This window comes from Myodes glareolus, chromosome 12 (genome assembly GCF_982192425.1).
Source record: "Myodes glareolus chromosome 12, mMyoGla1.1, whole genome shotgun sequence".
Lineage (NCBI taxonomy): Eukaryota > Metazoa > Chordata > Mammalia > Rodentia > Cricetidae > Myodes > Myodes glareolus.
The window spans coordinates 71641121-71661440 of record NC_142037.1 but is presented as its reverse complement, the minus strand read 5'-3'; the positions used below and the strand labels follow the sequence as shown (position 1 = coordinate 71661440).

At 33.6% G+C, this 20320-nt stretch overlaps 1 long non-coding RNA gene across 1 annotated transcript in view; it reads right to left on the bottom strand.

The window, feature by feature from the left end:
* The window catches only part of LOC148120287 (uncharacterized), a 37510-nt gene extending 26394 nt beyond the window's left edge, over nucleotides 1-11116 (bottom strand). The window contains exons 1-2 of the long non-coding RNA XR_015734647.1: nucleotides 11013-11116; nucleotides 6855-7080 (exon numbers count right to left, since the gene is read on the bottom strand). This is a non-coding gene — a long non-coding RNA (uncharacterized LOC148120287). The remainder of the gene's footprint in view (nucleotides 1-6854; nucleotides 7081-11012) is intronic.
* Between the last annotated feature and the right edge of the window lie 9204 nt (nucleotides 11117-20320).

The window sequence follows — 20320 nt, the reverse complement described above, 5'->3', positions numbered from 1 at the left end:
GTTATAGCCAACAAAAATTGAACTCAGTTGCACATTTGAGGTTCTTTTTTCCATAAGGTTTAGTCAGGGTACTTATTAATCTTTTAAATTTTTTATTTATTTTTTTAACTTTACAGATTCTTTGGGTATTTTGGTTTTTTTTTTGAGTCTAATATTATGGCTTCATATTTAGTGTATTTATGGAATAGATGTGTACATATGTGTGTCTCTATGTCTATGTGTTTCCTTGCTATTTGAAGTTGTTCAATTCTTCCATTGGTTTGTTTTGCGCTATTATGATTTTTTTATTTTGCTTCATCTAATTATTTAATTATTATTATATTTGTAACAAACAGAAGAAAAGGGGCTCAGTGATGACAGAAACACAAAGATTTGCTGGTTCACCTACGCAGGCATCTCAAAAGAACACTGAATTGAGGCTGTAATGTATAGACAATAAATAATGTATTGGCAAAGGGCACTCTTTATGCTTCCTCTTCCATGGGGTTCCAGAGGATTTAGATGAACATGCTTTCATGCATTCAAAAGTGATAGGACTTTAGAGAAGATACCACAGGCTATATTTCTGCTCTGTACAATCCAAAAAAAAATTTAATTGATAAGGAAAATGTGGTACATTTACACAACGGAGTACTATACAGCAGAAAAAAATGACATTTTGAAATTTTCAGGAAAATGGATGGAGCTAGAAACCATCATTCTGAGTGAGGTAACTCAGACCAAGAAAGACAATTATCATATTAACTTACTCATAAGTGGTTTTTAAACATAAAGCAAAGAAAACCAGCCTACAAATCACTACCCCAGAGAACCTAGACAACAATGAGGACCCTAAGAGAGATATTTATGGATCTAATCTACACGGGAAACAGAAAAAGACAAGATCTTCTGAGTAAATGGGGAGCATGAAGACCTTCAGAAATGATTGAAGGGGAGAGGAGAGTAAAGAAAGGGAGCAGAGAAAAATGTATAGTTCAATAAAATAATTGAAAGAAGAAAGTATAATTTTAAGTTTGCTTAGAGGTAAGAGAAATGTCCAAGGAAAACAAATGAAATTAATTTATTGAGCTATTGATAATATCGTTCAACATGTTACCAATTTGTGGTCATTGAAATGATTATTAAATATTTTCTAAGGTATCTTCAAATTTCACTTTGCAATTCTTCCTTGAGCAAAGTTCAGTGAAGATTAGTATCATACCATAAAACCACAGCCACTATCTTATTTTCAACTTATAAAATACTGTATATCAATAGAATTTCACTTATCAAATCTCCATTTTAGTTCCACAAAAAATTCCTCATTTTTTTTTAATCTACTATTTTGAACATACCATGAAAATGAAGAGAAAATTCAAAGTTATCTAAAAACCCTGGAACCCTTTTGTAACATTGTTATTTTGTGAGAGTTTGAAAGAATAGTGGACACAGAAAAATAGATCATCATCATGTTTCATAAACTCTCTATGACATCCATACCTTTAAACAGATTTCAACAGTTAGGCGAAAAAAGTTTCCCTGATTGGTCAGCGAGTCGTGTCACAGGAGAGTGAGAGTTGAACGTTGGATATTTATATATATATATATAAAAAATATATAAATATGCTTTTTGTTTTGAATTTTAAATGCTCATGTATTTCATTTTGTGGACTACTTAGCATTTGATTTGCTTTATAGTAACTATTTTTCTTTAAAGTATATTTTAATCATTTTACTTTATTCTATGTATATAATAATAACATAAAATTTGAAAAAAAACTTTAGCCAATAAAGAACCAACTAACATAATCTTCATAAGATACCATGTAATTCAACAGAAAGTTATTTTGTGAAAATTTTGAGAATTTATCATCAGTGTATGCTTAAGATATCTTGGAGATTGAGCATAGTCATTCTGGTAGGAACAATAAACCACTAACACTTCCAATAGGACTGGGAGCAGTTTTTAGAAACTCTGCACTAATAGAATACATGAATAAATTTGCTTGAAAATGAGGTCAAGTACATCCCAGAACAGAGGGTTGAACAAATTCATAAATTATAACTTGGTCAATTAATATAAATGTCCCAATGAACACAAGCCAAAACTATCAAAAAATGAACACTTACATATTTAAAAAGAATAAATTCAAAATAAAAATTCCAGTGAGAAAATGTTGAACAGTATGGTTTTGGATGTTGGAACTAAATGAAGAGTAACTGGGGTATATAAACACACTTCAAAGTCAGCAAAAACAACCAAAGAAACAAAAAATTCAAATACTATAAGTGCAACTCAAGTTATGTTCATCAAGATAGTGGTTAAATTAGACACAAGATAACTTCCAGAAAAGCAAAACCATGATCTAAGAGTATTATAAGAAACTGAAATGAGTCATCAACAAAATAATTAACATTTTCAAAGATAACAGAAAAATAATTATCTGATTAGTGATATACGTCTTAATTTTACTGAGGAGATAAATGAAATTTAATTTTTAAAGTGCCTGTGGAAATTGAATATATACATATGCAAAAATTCTTAAAGACACTTCAATTAACTGAAAAATACAATAAATAGTCTAAGAAAGTAATCATATAACGGAAATATCTTGTGTATTAGTAATTTCAAAACCAATAATATGTGACAAAAACTTAGATCAAAATAAAATGAAAATAGAGTAATAACGTTCACTTCTGAAGAAGGAAGAAAAATTATATCCTTTCACAAATTATAGAAAATACAATTGTCAGGAAGAAAGCACACTTAATCAATAAGACAATGAGGAACAAAAGAATGAATTAAATACCTTTCAAAACTGAAAAAGTATTAACATTGTGGAAATTGTTCATAAGTTACTCCGTTAATTTATAAATTTGTTATAAAATAACAAACCTATCAAAAGCATCCTTGTAAATTCCTTCTGGCCAGAATAAAGCAAACTTAAAAGACAGAAGAGAAGGTTATGATTTGGACAAATCTTGAACTACTTGGTATATGACCCAATACTCTAGCTTTGTTACCTTTTGTTTCCACTTACTTGTTTTTATCTTAGACAAACTATAATCCATACTTCTCTTTTTAAAGAATTAAAATATTTTGTTTCCCTCAAAGAACAAATACCGGGATATGATTTTCATTTTGTTAATATTCTATGTTCTCATACTTTTAGCTATCTGGTTTTCTGATTATTCTTAAACAGCATTTTTTATAATATTATTATCATAGAAATAGTATATATCCTAATTATTGCTCTGTTGCTGTGCTGAGACATCATGAGCATTATGGTAGGGAGCATGGTGAAGGAAACTTAGTGCATACAGGCTTGGTGCTCGAGACGTAACTAAGAGTCACACCATGACTTCCTCCTCCAACCAGCACCCTACAATTTTCTATTGTGTGTCTCCCACTGTAAGATAAACAACCAGGATGGAAGCAATAGCAGTAGCAATGGAGGAGCTCACAATATTGGACCTAAGAACTCAAAAGTGTAAATGCCACAATCTTGCTTTGAACCACTTATGCTCGAGACCTAATCAAGTTCAAATAGGTGTGGCTTCGTTGTGGGTTTCAAAGAGGAAGAGTCAAGTAGAAAACACTGAGAATCTGAATCTTTACAGTTTGGGGTGTATTCAAAACACAATAAAGGCCAGGAATTGTGATGCATGGACAAAGCAGAGAGCCAAGACTGTTACACAGAGGAACCCTGTCTCAAAAAATAAAACAAAACAACAACTACAATGAAGAAGGTGGGGGGGGGGAGTGGAAGGAAAGGAAGGAGAGGGGACTAGGAGTTGTGTGTAAAATCTAAAAAGATTGTTTAAAAAATTAAGCTGTTCCGTGAACATTAGGCCTAGAGAGAAAAAGAGGGAAATGCTGGACCAGGGTGTGGGTTTTATAAAAACTCAAAGCCCAACTCCAGTGTACATTTGATCCACCAAGGCCACATCTTCTAAGCCTTCCTATCCTACTCCATGGTTGCTAAATATTCAAACATATGAACCTATGGGTGTCTTTCTTATTATAACCAGTACAGTATACTTTACAAACATTATCATAATTCACCTAAATTATATGCACATTACTTTGAATGAATCATTTGTATTTTGGGGGGTATTAGGATAGAATCATTATTTTAAGATAAGCTCATTACCTATTCTTTATAAAAATAAGTAATCCAGTTATTAATTAATGATACTACCATATAGTTCTCTGAATTTTACTCTAGATAAGAATAATAAATTTAAATGTCTCTAAGAATACTACAGCAATGTAAATAATGTATTATTTAGCCACTGTAAAGAGCATCTATTTTTAAGAAGTGAAACAAAAAATCACACTTCTTTTTATTAAAATTATATTAAATCAATTTTATATGCAGTGATATGGATATTCAGAGTTCTTAATCTTACATTTCAATATAAGATATAATTGTAGTGATTAATGTAATATTGAACAAATTAAAGAAAAGAAATTGTCAAAAATCAAACTTCACCAAGATGATTGCCTTGCTAGATCAATACAGCACAATCCTGAATAACCATGTCCTGTTACACAACACCTGAAGGAATCAACATTTTCTAAAAATTACATGTGAAAACCTATGAATAGTTAATATTTATCCAAAAACAAACTATAAGGCTATTAGCAAAGTTAATATGCTGACCTAGGCCTTTCTTTTCAAATATTTCAAATTAATATTGACATGGGAGAATAAAATAGTAAACTACAGATTGAAAGATAAAATAATGGATTTATTCTTAATGAAATGTCTCCAAAAGCATTGCCAAATGAAGACATGCTTTTGAATTTTTGAGTAGAGATTTTCTTTAGAAGAATGAGACATATCTACAAATTTGTATGTAAAGGAGACAAACATATTGTCATTTTAGTAATGTATCATCTCTTTTGTTTCTGTAATACAGCATTTAATTTTCTTCCTGTACTTATTGTAACACCATGTATTTATTATTATAACTCCACCATCTGAATGTGATACATTCTTGTGAGTTCCATTCTTGGAAGTATTGAAAGAAAAAAGGAAGATTAGATTAGGCTTGGCTAGGTAAAGGCAAAATATATAAAATAATACCAGAATGTTTTTTTAAATAGGAAGGCTGAATTTTAATAAACAGTTCTGTGTAGTTTCCAGTTTTATTCATTTAACTTTTATTATGATAATCATGAGATATATTATTAATCTTAATCCTTTGCTCTAATTATAATAAGAGGTGGAAGTGCCCCAGAATTTAATATGTAGAGAGTAAAAAGCTAAAATAAATCTCCAAACATAATAAAGTCGTTGCTGGTGTTACTTGGTCTTGATTCAAAATGATGCCGTGAATGAGAGGTTATTGTATTTCATTGGTTCTCCCTGTTTTTCATAATCTGGGTTTTTTTCCAAGTTGTAACTACCATTATTTCCTTTCAGCCAGTATTACATCCCAAAGGTCGATGTCTGCCACAGCTAAATTAGATACCTGTTACTGTCTGAAAAGTCAGTCCTTCTCTATATAGGTATGACTTTACAAAACAACATAGACTTCATTTATAATACTTTATATTGAAGATGGAATTTTTAATAATTTGGTGGAGCTTGAAGGTAGCTTAATTACTGAGGCTCTAAATTATAAAGTTACCTTTGAAAAGATATAAATTTCAATTTCTGTAGACTTAAAGCAAATAAAAGGCTTAATCAAGGACCACATTTCTAATATAGATTTAAAAAGAAAAGACAGCAATATTATTCCTATTGTAGCCAATGTCATTTTTAAAATCCTTAGGGTTTGTGTCAATGATTAGAATAGGCAAGCTAAATGTTAGGCACATCAAGTGTTAGTAGGAGTAAGAGAATATGATTTATGCAAATACTGGATAATAATGGTCACGCAGGAAAATCATTTGGGTGGTTTTAGATCCCACAGCATACAGTCTAGAGAGAAAGAGTAGAGGAATATAACACCGGATAGAAAAATAATCAAGCCTTCTTAATCATACTCAGATTAGGGACTTCTTCATGCAAATTTATAACGATGCGGGATGTCCCTCTGTATATGTGTTGATTTTTTTTTTTGGTTAATGAATAAAGCTGTTTGACCTATGATAAGGCAAAATAAAGCCAGGCTTGAAGGGGATATAGAGAGAGAATAGGCAGAGTCAGGGAGATGCTGTATAGTTAATGAAGAAAATAGATGCCCAAAACATTTACCAGTAAGCAAAAGCCTCATGGTGATACACAGATTAATAGAAATGGGTTAATTTAAGATGTAGAGTTAGAAAGAAACTTAAGCTAACTGGACAAATGGTGTCGTAATTAATAGAGTTTCTGTGTAATTATTCAGGTCTAGATGGCCGGGAAATGAATAAGCAGTCTCCGTTTACATATAACAGCCTCCATGAGACTATTTTACTAAATAAAATGATGCATTACTTTTCATAAGATGCAGAGAACAAAACAAAAATGGAAAGAAAAATCAAGAGATCATCTTTTCTACTATTATGTCCGGAACTAAATCTACAAGTGAAATAAAATGGCGCAGTGCTGGAAAGAAGACTGAGAAAAAAAAAAAAAAAAAAACCTCAAGAATAATATGAGGAAAATGAATTTAAAATTTAAAAGGCTGATAACAAAGAAATACATGTGCAATATTTAATCAAATTATTCATGTAATAATAATTGATGGAAAATGAGGCCACAAATTTGAAAAAGAACAAGGAGGGGTATATGAGATTATTTGGAAGACTAAAGCAAAGGGGTAATTGATGAAATTATGCTGTAATTACAAACAATAATTTAAATATTTAAAAATAAATGTAAAAATTAAAGAATTACATTTAGTAAATGGTAAAAAACCATTAAAGTTCAGTCTCTTACCTGGGATCCACTTGGAGGAAGGAAAGAATGTCTTCTGAAAACTTGTCGGTTGACCTCCAGACGTTTGCAAGTCAGGACAAGCAAGCTAGTATGCAGCTCCCCTTCACAGGTCTGCATCACGCTCCTATAGTGAGTTGTGCCCTAGCTTCCTTAGATGATGAATTTTAATTCGTACTCCAAATAAGTACTTTCCTCTTCAAGTTTCATAAGGCCATGACATTTATTGCTGAAACATAAAGAAAATTAGGACAATTAGAATGGAAAGAGTCATCAAGTAAATCAAACAGGATGTTATGTATTTAAAATAATATATAATTAACAAATAAGTGTAAAGATATTATGATTCTTGTAAATATATTAAAAACAAAATAATCACACATACAGTAAATAAATATCCTAAACAGACAAAATTTACATGAGACCAAACTAGTCTATCAAGATCAATTTAGGGATAGAAATGATAAAAAGTAAAGAGTAAGTAATTTTATAAAAAGTATCATAGTAGCCTTGAAAATGAAGCTTTTGAAATAATACTATACTACAGTACCTTTCATCAAATAGACAAAAAATTAGAACCCATTTTTCTTGCAGACAGCACTGTTATACTCGCTTCCCAGACTGCGATGCTCTGTTAAATAGATTCCCTCCTTGTTGCTTTTCCTCAAAGTTTTCTTCAATTTGCTAGGTCTGAGCGTGTCATTGTCACACAAATTGTTTTATTGCCAGTTTCAATTCTCAGTGTTTTGTCCTTAATCCATCTGATTAAACTATGACTTTTTCTTTGAAACAGTTTTTCAAGCAGCAAAAACTGACAGCTCTCCATGAAGAACAATTCTTTTCTTTTCTTTTTCTTTTATTTCTTCTGCCATGATCTTCGTATTGACAAACTCATGGGACTATCTTGGGAAAACGTAATAAATAGTGACATTGTTTCTTTTTAAGCCCATCTACAGTTTATCATTAAAGTGTCTCAAGAACCTGGTGTCTTGGTAATGTAGTCAGTTGGTGGAATGTTTGCCGAACACCAGGGTAGCCCCAGTTTTGATATCCCTTGTGCAGCCTAATCTAAGCTTAGGGAAATACAACTGCAGTACATATACCCAAGGCTGCTGAGAAAGAGATTTAGATTTCGAGGTCAAACTTAGTAATATATTTAGCCTAGGATACATAAAACCCTCTTTCAAAAATAAAACAAGCCAAAAAAAGCCTACCAACAAATTAGAACATGAGCTTACTGTCACAGTGGGTTCCTCTGATCATAACACCGCTTTAAAAATAGAAAATGCTGAAGCATAAATTTTCTACAAGTTTTTTTATGATTTATTGTCCTTCTTCAGAGATTTTAATAGAACAAAATTATCTTTCTCCCCAAACTAGTCTCTTCTTTTTTTGTAGGTTCAGAATTCAGGTATCTCTACCAGTTCCCTCTGTCATCCAGGCATCTGTCCTAATAAACACTAATTTCTTTGAAGTTACTTTTTCTAATAATTTTTTATTACTTTATAAATAATACCATTAAAAATTTCCACTCCCTCCATCCCCTCCTCCCACTTCTCTCCCGCTTCCCTACTCACCCCCCTTCTCCAGACCTAAGAGAGGGCAAGGTACCCTGCACATGGGAATTCCAAGGCCCTCCCTACTCCACCCAGGCTTAGGAGGTATGCATCCAAATAGACTAGGATCCTCAAAAGTCAGTACATGCAGTAGAAACAAATCCCAGTGCCATTATCATTGGCTTCTCAGTCTGCCCCAATTTTCAGCTATATTCAAAAGGTCCAGTTTGATTCCATGCTCATTCAGTCCCAGTCCAACCCCAAAATGGCTCCCTTAATTAAGATATCTTCTTCCCTGCTCCCATATTTGTCTTTTCTTCATCTCAATCGTAATTCTATATAATGTTACTTATATAGAATCAATTATTTTCAGCTTAATATCTTTTAAAGATAATAACCAACTCTATCTTAAATCATGTATTTAAAATTTCAAGTGAGAGAGTACACATATAACTATGTCAAATGAAAGCTACATTCTTCTTTTACAGAGAATCCACCTGCCGTGATGAGGTTAACCTAGGCAGGATCACAGCAATTTATAACCAAAGAAATGAAAGTTTTACGGAGTCACAGATTGTGGAAAGGGCAGAAGCAGAACAGAAACCTTCGTATAAAGTTACAAGAGAATAGGGGAAAGAAGACAAGGTTTGTGTGTGTGTGTGTGTGTGTGTATGTGTGCGTGCGGGCGCATGTGTGTGTGTACACGTACACATTGGGGGTGGGAGTGCTAGCATGTAAAAAAGTTTGTTTCTGATTCTTTTTCCAAGGCACAGCTTGTATCTCATAAACACAGAAAATGAGTAGAAAAAGCTTTACAAAAACTGTGTAGAATAAAATGTGCAAGGCACCTTCAAAACAAATAAAGCAAGTCATTTTTAAGAGAAAAAATAGAAGGCATCAATTGTGTTCTTACCCATTGGATCAGAATTGAGCACTGAGTCTTAGCCATGAGGTCCTCACAGAGAGATCCAATTGTGAGTTCAAGCAGAATCGCTGATACCATATGTATAAATGAAAATCTAACATATTAATAACTGTTTATTTCAAAAATACACATTAAAAATGGTACATGAGAAAAAATACAGACACAGCCATGAAGAATTATAGATGACATCTAGTCTGGACAGACATCCTTCCCAGGTTGTCTATTCTTTATATTATACTCCCTGGCTGACCTAAGTCTCATCCACGCAGCAAATCATTCATTGACCTTTGATTAATTTTCTCTGTACTCATGATCCCACAGGGAAGACCATCAGAATGTTGAGAAATCTCCACTTGATAACCACTATCAATAGTAATTTTCTTCTCACATAACTGTAAATCTGTGAAATTCCTTAATACTGTTGTTCCCTGCTATATAGTCATTTTAAGAAGAAGGGAAACTGCACTGATACTCCCTCTAATATGGCAAGGAGGGTAAACATTTTTTCACAGATGTCATGTTTATGACATCTATTAAATTAGCTTTCAAGACCGTTTTCTGCTTTTCTTCATATATACTTTATAAGCAGCTTTAATATCAGTGTATTTTGATGGCCCATCAACTGTATATTGTTTCTGAATTATAACACACCCAAGCTCAGTGCTTGGAGGTTTCTATTCTTTTCTGTATATATAAACTTTCATTTTTTTAATACTTTTAGTAATTTCATGTTCATTCTCCCCATACCCACACTTCTAAATACCAATCTTACATAAGAACCCACTTGCTTGAATTATTAGTTGAGAATATCATTGTGCTGTAAATCTTGAATACTTGAACAGTTGGTCACCAGTTGGCAATGTTTGAGTAGGTTTGAAGGTGTGCTCTTACTAGGGCAAGTATTTCACTAGGTGTAGACTCTTAGAGTTTAAAGATTTTAAAGGTTCCTGCTTCAGTTACTGTCAGCATGATTTATCTCTGCCATCATTATCTCTAATACTCTGGGAATCTACACCCAAATAAATTCTGTCTTCTCGAAATTATGTAGATCATAATGCTTCAACTATTCTTCTTTGTGGTTATTCTTTAGGTTGACAATCTAAATGATATCTAGTTTTGTATTTATTAGAGATAAATATTAAATAAAATAGACTAACATTTAGAAAAATATGTTTACATGAATGAGGAAATTATTCACTTAATAATTTCTGAATTATATAAATTATGCTGTATGAAGAAATGAATGATAGCATTGTGACAAATTTGAAAGATTTCTCCTGTTTTATTTCATGGTTTTATAAGAACTTTTATTGATAAAAATGCCTTTTTAAATGACATTAATTTATATTCTATGTAAAACAAGACTATAAAAGAAATGTCATCCAGATGACTAGAATATTGCCCACATATATATGCAGTTGTCCTGACAGTTATAAGAATATTTGAAACGGATTTTTTGAAAATTTAATTTTTAGACAACGAATTTTAATTGTTTCTTCAGTGTCCAGCTCTTCCCAGATTCCTTCTACCTCCCTACCCACCTAAGTTTATGCTGTCCTCTTTTTGCACTCTCTCTCTCTCTCTCTCTCTCTCTCTCTCTCTCTCTCTCTCTCTCTCTCAGAACAACACAAAACTCAACAAACAAAAAAATAAGACAATGAAAGTTAGCCCAGTACTGACCCTGCATAATGCACCATAACCGAGATGAGGATAGATAATGGATGACCTGGAAACCTACGGCAGAACCAAACGTGATTGGATAACAGAAAAAACGTCAATGTAATGGTGCCTAAAGATATCTGCTATACTCATCGCTTGGTATCTAGGCAACTGTCAGCAGAGAGGCTTCATCAAGCAATCAATGGAAACAGGTGTAGAGATCCACGGTGAAACATTTGGCTGATTTTGGGGAATCCCGCTAAAAAGAGGGAGGAAGGATTGTAGGATCCAGAGATAACAAGATCATCACAAGAAAACCAGCAGAATCAAACCTGTCTCCTAGTGGTCACAGAGACTGAACTGACATCAGGGAGCCTACATGGAAGTGACCTAGACCTCTACACATGTTACAGTTTTGTAGCTTCCTGTTCTTGTGCAACTCCCAACAGTGATAACCGGGGCTGTCTCTGACTCTATTACAGGTTTTTCCGACCATATTCTTCATACTCTTTCACCTTGTCCAGCCTTAATACAAGGGGAGGTTATTAGTATTAATTCAACTAGATATGCCTTGTTTTTCTTGATATCCTGTGTATATCTAGAAACTGCCCTTTCCCAAACAGAAATTGATCTGGTATTGATGGGAGCAGACAGAGGGGAAGTTGGGGAGGATGAGTGGAAACAGATGAGGAGGAGAGGAGAAAGGGAAACTGAAGTAGATTGTAAAATAAATAAATATGTTAAAAAGACCTTTTCTTCAAGTTAATGGCCACCTTTTGTACTAAATAACACATATATATTCCTAAATATAATCTGCTCAGTAAAATATGTATGAAAATGAATACAAACAACAAGTAAAGAGCTGTCAAAGTATAAGTGACAGTGATTTTACATATGTATTATAAACAAGGAGAGCTGCGTAGGTTTAATATCCCATAAAGGTTCCATAAGCCTATTTGTGCTGCACACTGGGTGGAAAAAAATGACGAACAATGGAGACTTTGTAAGGTCAGTGTATTAGATGTGGCTCAAGAAAACAACCTGTTCTATTTCTCAAACATCACCTAGGATCCTTGTACAATTGCCTGTATTTGAAATGGCTTATTTCTTCATTCAAATGTCAGGTTATTAAATTTCCTTTTTTATTTCTCCATGGAACAGTCTGATTTTTCCATTGTGTAAAAATGTCACAGAACAGCTGTGACCTTATGTTTGGAGATGACTGGCACAATGAAGTGTCAGAGAGAGTGAGAATGACATTCTCTCATAAAGTGGGCTGCTTTTATCTCATTAATCACTTGTTTATAATCACTGGAACAGGTGTAGGCTGATTGATATATGTTAATAAAATCATTATTTGTTCTTCCTTCATTAGCAGTAATCTAGAAAAGACATTAAAGGTTTAGTTAGGTCACCTTACTCCGTAGAAAATCAACTGAGAAGCTGGATATACTGAGCATCTCCTTTGCCAAGCTTGAAATTGTGAAACATTTTAATTTCTAATTCCATTTTAGTCTTATTTTAGAATTAGAAATTTACTTTAAATGACTCTATCACATCAAATTTTTTTTGAAAAATTACTGCAAAAAGTATAGAGTAATGAATATATGCTAATAAAATCACTAATTGCATTGAGGGTTTTTTGATTTTTGTTTTGTTTTGTATTTTTGACAGAGATTCTTTGTGGCTTTGTGGCCTATCCTAGAACTAGCTCTTATAGACCAGGCTGACTTCGTACTCACAGAGATCTGCCTGCCTCTGTGCCCTTAGTGCTGGGATTAAAGGTGTAAACCACTATCATCTATCATTATTTGTTTTTAATTATCAGTGAACTAGAAAAGAAATTAAAGGTGTAGTTAAGTCACCTGATGCCACAAGAATAAATGTCAGTCAGTAACTTAGTGTTAATCTCTGTTTCTCAAGCTTTGAAACTATTGAACATCTTAATATATAAGCTGTTTTTTTAATTATTTTAAAATTAGAAAGGTGTTTGAAGGATGGAGAAATGGGTCTATGCATAGTTACATTTATTGTGCAAGCATAGAACATGGGTTTGGTACTCAGCACTCATATATGCCAGAGGCATCTATGTTGACTGTAACCCTAATTCTGTTAAGGAGAGCGACTACAGGGTCTCTGATTAATTCTGGCTTTCTGACTAACTCCAGATTTAGGGAGAAACCCTGTCACATGGGAAGTAGGCAGAGATGGTAGATCAGGACATCAGGCATTCTACTTTGGCCTCCTGAGTGCACACACAAGTACGAGCATTCATACATAGATGAATAAACCACATTAATATACATCACAGTCATAGACTTAGATAAACACAATGTTTAATGTTTAAAATCTGTATAATACTGCTTTTACATTTAAAAACACCATGGCAACAGACCAATTTTAATTATGCTTTAGGTGATTATTTAAGAATATTCATTGGTGCATACTTCCACAGAAGTATTTCTTTGTACCTAAGTTGATATTCATGTTTCTAAATTTTCATGAAATGAAATATGACAGTTGTTAAATAGTTTTAAGTTTGTGTATCCACACATTTCAGTATCATAGGATCTATGCCTTTCGATTAAAAACATATAAAATTATGATTAATAAATGAAAGGCAGATTATCTGGACAAATGCTCTCTAAATGGGTTTCAGTGTCAGATACCTGGTTTGTAGGTATAAAGTTGAAGGTCACTGAGTTTTGGCTGTTCCCTCATATTCAGGTGAGTCCCTTCCAATGATAATTTTAAAAAAAATGTAAAGTATCATAATGTTCTCCTAAAAATTTTGAATGCAATCAACTAAGAAATGCTCAAGAGTCTCAGAGAGACTGAAACAACAAACCAGGACATTGTATGGATCTGAACTAGATCCTCCACATATACCTTTATGGTTGTGGAGCTCGGTGTTCTTGTCGGACCCCCAGGAATGGGAGTGGGGGTGTCTCTGACTCTCTTTTCTCTGCTTGGGAACCTTTTTCTCCTATTGGGTGACTTAATATAATGATTTGTGACTAATTTTATTTTTATCTTGTTAGGTCATATTTGGTGGTTATCTCTTCTGGATCTGGGTAAGACGGGAGAATGAGGGAATGGCAGGGTAGAGTGTACTGAATTAAAACTACAGCATGGATGGAACATGCAAGAGAAGAAAAAGCATTTGAAGAAACAAAAATAAAGAATTTTAAATGCTTTCTGAGTGGAATGAGAAAGCCTCATAATTATTTATTCCTCTGGTTTAAAACATATATGAAGGAAAAGGAAGTGTAGGGGAAACAAACTTTATTAACTTTCAATAATGGAAGAGTTATTACTGTTGGAAAAGTCTGGTTATTTTTTTATAAACTCACTGCTTCTTTTTATTTCACTTTAATCTGCTTTTTTACATGATTTTTCTCAGTGAAATGGAATGTTCTAGATATGGTTAATCATAGTAAAAAGAGAATGGAATGCAAATGACCATTTTAAATTCACATCTTTGAATGAGCGTGTTAAGGTTTTGGAACCATTACCTCAAACATACATCTACTAATAGTTACTCTTTAATAATGCACTTAAGAGATCAATCATGTCACAGGTAGAGTATTCTTACTTTACTACAACAATTACATTAGAATATAATATTTCTATATAGGAATTAGATAATCAAGGGACCAGTATAAACTGAACAACTTTCTCAGTTCTCATTCAATGACCTTGCATCTCACTTAGAGAGAGTGATCATAAAACTAACACAATCAAATATGACAAACTGGAAACACTGGTAGACATGTACTTGTCACCCTTCTTGAGAGTTAATCTACAAGAGACTAACATTGCCCTGGATGGGAAAAGATAAGAAGAGAAGAAATACATTGCAGAGACTTGGGAAAGAAATCTACTTATATCAAGTAGCCTGGAAAAATGTTCCTTTAGATTTTTCTTTTTAGTTATTACCCAGTGTCATCCCTCAGGGAATATATTATCTAATCCTTAGTAACTCTTACCTTCTGTGCTATGCTCTGTGTGTTTCCTGTGAATTCATTTGACAAAATAAAAGGACTGAGAGGCTAGTGGAAGCCAGAGGGAGATTCTGATTCTGTTTGCATTGCTATTCTTACCCTATTTTTTAAAATTAAATACAAAATTAATTATAATCTTTGCTATACTATTTGGATAATAACTTTGTTGCATGAGATTTCCTGAGTATTTATGCTGGATAATGACAGAACCAAATAAGGGGTCCACACAAGTCGAGGTAAGTGAGCGATTGAGTTTCTCCTGGTATCTCATTGGAATATATGACGTCAGAGAGCATGTCTGCCTTATTTGAAGTTGTACTAACACATGCTTCAATTCTCCCTTAACCTTGGACCTCTGATGTGCTGTAGCACCCCAAAACTACATGCTGCTAGCACAGGAGGGAATTTTCTAAACCTTTTCATGCCTTTAGAATTTGAATGTAAATGGCCTTATTCTCTTTTTCTGAAAACTAACTATAAACTCTATTTTCCTGCTAATTTTACTGTCATGAATGCAGGCCCAGGTCTTTGGTGAATAATCAGAGCAACTCTACTTCATGGTAGAGATGGTAATGTCATACCCAGAGAAATAGCTATATTGCATTTTTACCAGTAAACAGAGTTCTGTTTATAATTCTTTTAGATAAGGAGATTTGATACTACTCATGGGGAGTAATCCTCATAGCCTAAACAATCATTAGTTTTTAAAGAGTATATTATACAGGAGCAATACATTGAAATTGAATTTTAACATATTAAAATCGAAACAGTATACTGTTAGCTAATAAACTTGCTCCTGGAAAAAAGAATGTGAACCGAGAAAGCATCTTTCAAAGACAGGCATGTTGGCACAGGTCAATACTTCTACCGCTTGAGAAATAAAGGGAATATCAGGAAATTTATTCCTGAAGACATAGTGAGTTGGATGACAACAAGTGATACACATTGTCTGACTAAAATAACTGACTGAATGAATAAATAAATTAATAAACAAACAAATATTAAGTGAAAAAAGAAATGTGTATGTTTTTAGTTTGGTTAATATGAAGAGCCAGGGAAACTGTCTTTCTTTCCTTTCTGCATTTCTATGACAATTGTTTCAGTTTTACAGGGAAAAAAAGCAATGAAAGGCAAACAGTGTACATATTCACCTGCTCCCTGTTGGGAGAGAACTTTTGCTGGGAAGCAAGTTCCTCCTCTGGCTGGCCCAAGCTTCTGACTTTTTTTCCTCCATTTTATTTGAATTCTTGAGACACAATTTTTCAACAGTCTGGTAATTAGAGAAAGCACAGTATCTGTTTTGGATAACTCTTTTCCTGTCAGGGAATATTACACTAACTCATCTCATTTCTATCTGAGCATACATATATCTGAAATAGTTTTTCAGTCAGTTCCTTTAATTATTGAGGCACCTCTCATCATAATCCTACAACAGTTACTTCTCTGGATATCTAACCATCTGAAATATACAAAAATGCAAAATTACTTTAGAAAGGCAGAAGACAGTAAATATGTGCAAGTTCATTTTTATGACAGTTTCGACTTTGTCTTTCTTTTTACTGACCATGACTTTTTCAACTTTTATTTTCTCTACTTGATAAACAAACTAAACTCACACAAATATTTCTTCCGTATTTCTGTTCATAGACACAACGCGTTTATTTGGTGTACAGAGTTTCATAGCGAATAACAAAAACTGCAAATTAATAGATTATTAGAAAGAGTATGTTTACAATACTATGTTGTTCATGCTGTTTAGAGACCTCTGAAAAGCAGCTATGATAATCACCTTCCTGTATTCCCAGTGCATGGGAAGTAGATACAGGATGATCAGAAATGCAAGGCTACCCTCAGCTACATAGTGAAATTGAAGCCAGCCTGAGGTGTGGGAAATTTTACTGCACACTCACAAACAAGCAAGAAAATACGGATTCCTTTCATATAGGTGAATCATGAAAACGGGAACCAAATTCTCGGTATTCTAATTGTTATAGTTTAGTGTCCATGGGAAGAGAAGTCACACCATACAACAGAACTCATGTGGGAGGTTTATTGGGGGAAGAGGAGGGGTCGTACTGGGCACCTTTCATTTGAGATAGGAGGGCAAAAGCCCGCCCCCACCCCTTTTGCTGGCCTTCTTTACGGGTATGTACCACGTGTGCAAACAGAGTGGCGACGTCTTCTGTTAAGACCCTGGGAGCAGGTCTTACATGCCTGAATGCTAACAAGCACATGCTCACAGGGAGTACACTTAATGCCTTCTTAAAGTATTCTCTTAGGACCTTGAGAGCAGGCCAGTGTAAATGCCTGAAAGTTAACACTGATTATTTTTCAAAATAGTGAATCACATACTGGAGTCGAAACAAAGAATTGTGTTCTGCAACACTATAGGGATAGTACTAAAAATGAAATAAAACAAAAACGAAAACAGACAGTTAATTAAGGGACAAAAGTACTTACAGTACCGAATGTGAACCAGATCAAGAGAAGGATGGGATATATGATCTTTTGTCACTTTAGGGGTCACTTCCACTGTATCATTCAATTTTGCATTTGTGGCACTTAGGCTTTTAGAGTGGCATGCTCTGCGCATTACAGTGGCTCCTAAAACTTTCTGGCAGTGCTTTCATTCATGGGTAAATGGTGATGTCCCCCTCAACTCAAATTTCCTTGCTAGAGCATCTCTGACACTCTCCATTCTGAAATTCACTGTGGAACTTAAGATCATTAACTAGTAGGAAACTAACTTTCTGATAACGAGCAAAGAGTTACCACCGTGCCTCTTTTAACAGTTAATAAAAATGAGGCTGTCAATCAACTGGACAGGAAATCACGTCTCAGGGGAAGTTGTTTATTGCAAAGAATTTAAAATACCACAGGCCTATTGCACATACGATTGTGCACAATGGTGTCTTTGGTTATTATCCAGTCTTATCCCTTTAGATTAATTTATTTAATAAAAACACCATCTATCTTCTGCACATGATTTTATTATAAAGAAGTATAACTTAATGAAGAGCTATTATAATATAAATAGGATATTTTTTAATGAAGTTATATTTCTTTCATAATGAAGATGAGACATTATAAAAATGATTATGACTACTTCTTATACATAAAGCTAACACACATGTGATTTTTTCCTAATATAAATTGAGGTTACTTAAATGTAATAAATATTTTTGTTGCCAAGCTTTATCCTGACCGTGGCACTTCTAAAGCTAAGCAGGTCAAGGTGACTCTTGTGCTACTGCTCGTGTCACAAGTAGAAGTATAATCACAAGTAACTGATTATTTGATATGTTTATTTATTAAAATTTATATTGAAAGAGGATTTTTATTCTTGAATAATACTGTCATTTTATATCGTTCTCTCACATTTTTTAGACTCTACTTATTCATACACAATAGAAAAAGGAATCTGATATCATTACAGATGACTGTGAGCCACCATGTTGTTTTTAGAAATTAAACTCAGGACCTCTGCATGAGCAGTGAAGTGCTCCTAACCATTGAGCCCATATTTTCTCTTATTAAGAGAAAATAAGAAAATATCTCTTATTATGAGATATCCATGAAGAATAGAAATATTGTTCACTGGCTTTATGTTAACAGCTTTTAAGCAATGGGGTTGAGCAAGGAATATATGTATTATCATCCTGCTGAGATCTACCAAGTAGCAAAGATTTGTCAATATCCCAAGACAGCATCTCTTAAAAGCAAAGAGCTTCACTTTCCACTCCAGATAGAAAAAATGAAGGGCAACATCTGCAAGTCATTAATTCTGCTTATGTGTGCAGCTCCTGAGACATTACTATGTTAAGTTGAACAGTATTTTTAGTAATATAGAAGTAAAAGTAACATAACCTCGTAAAAGGCAGGGAAAGCCAAATACCACATCAATAAATATAAATAGGCTACTTTGAAAAAGCTGAAAAAGAGTCTTAGGAAAGTAAAATCTGAGTGATATGTCCTACTTCAAAAAGATGTAAGAATCTGAATTGGGAAGAGCAGCCACATGACTTTTTGTTCTCTTTAAATAAAATTACATTTTAAAGAATGGGTATGTTATATAGTCCTATTTGATACTCTTCTGAGTGGTAAATGGAGTTTGTTATTAGTACATTTTTGATAAACACAGATTCTCTTTTTACTTTCACATGTGTGAAAAGCCATTTATTTCATTATATAATAATTGATTCAATGAATAAAAGGCTCAGAAAATTGAGGTATTTTAGCAATGAGAGTCAATGAATTTTAAAACCTAAGGGGAGCTGAATATTTCACTCACATGCAAGCAGAGCTATTAAAAGCCATTGAAGCACTTTAAAGTTTGAAAAGTAGCCTCTGTTATGTGACAGTTCAATACATTGAATATGAAGTACTTACAGTTCTGAAACAATAAAGTTGACAGACATGGATTTGAGAAGGCCCCACACATAATTCTTTGTTGAACGTCTCTGATAGAGCTAAGCCAAAAAAATGTTACAATAGAAATATATATGGGAGTAATTTATCATCAACATCAATACAGAAAATTTTGTAAACATATTTTCTTGCTGTAGATCTTTATTTAATGATATTTTAGCAATTATATTCTCTGTGAAGCCTTGACAATTGCCTACCACCTACCTCGCAAACATTCACGTAGAATTTTATCTCCTGCTTCAAATATTTGACATTTTACTTTTTGTGTTGTATATTATCAGACCAGGAAGCAAAATAAAATTTTATAGATTTAGAGAAAACCGTATATATTTATGTTGTTTACCATTTTCCCATTTGAAATCATAAAATACTGTGACAGGAAGCTTTCACGATTGAATAGTAGATTTCATCAGGTGTTTGATGAGAAAATAAAAAGCAAAAATCTTATAACTAGAGATCTGGATAGCTGGGTGTGAGTTTGTGCCATTTGTAGTTTAGAAAACTTGAACAATTATGAGAAAGAAAAGAAGGAAGGAAGGAGGGAGGGAGGGAGGGAGGAAGGACGGAAGGAAGGAAGGAAAAAAGGAAGGGTGGAGGGAGGGAGGAAGGGAGGGAGGGAGGGAGGGAAGGAGGGAGGACAGAAGGAAGGAAGGAAGGAAGGAAGGAAGAAAGAAAGGGTAGAAGGAAGGAGGGAGGGAGGGAGGGAGGGAGGGAGCTATTACATGAATAGCTTCCACTGTTTTTGATGCCTGCCCATTCGTTGCTCTTAGATTATTGGAAACTCTGCATTAATCAGGTTTCTTCTCATGCAATCCAACTGGAATATCATTTGGCCACCTTCTGTTGCTCGGGTAGTAGAAGGTTTCTAGTTTACTTTCTCTGATTACTCCCTTGCGT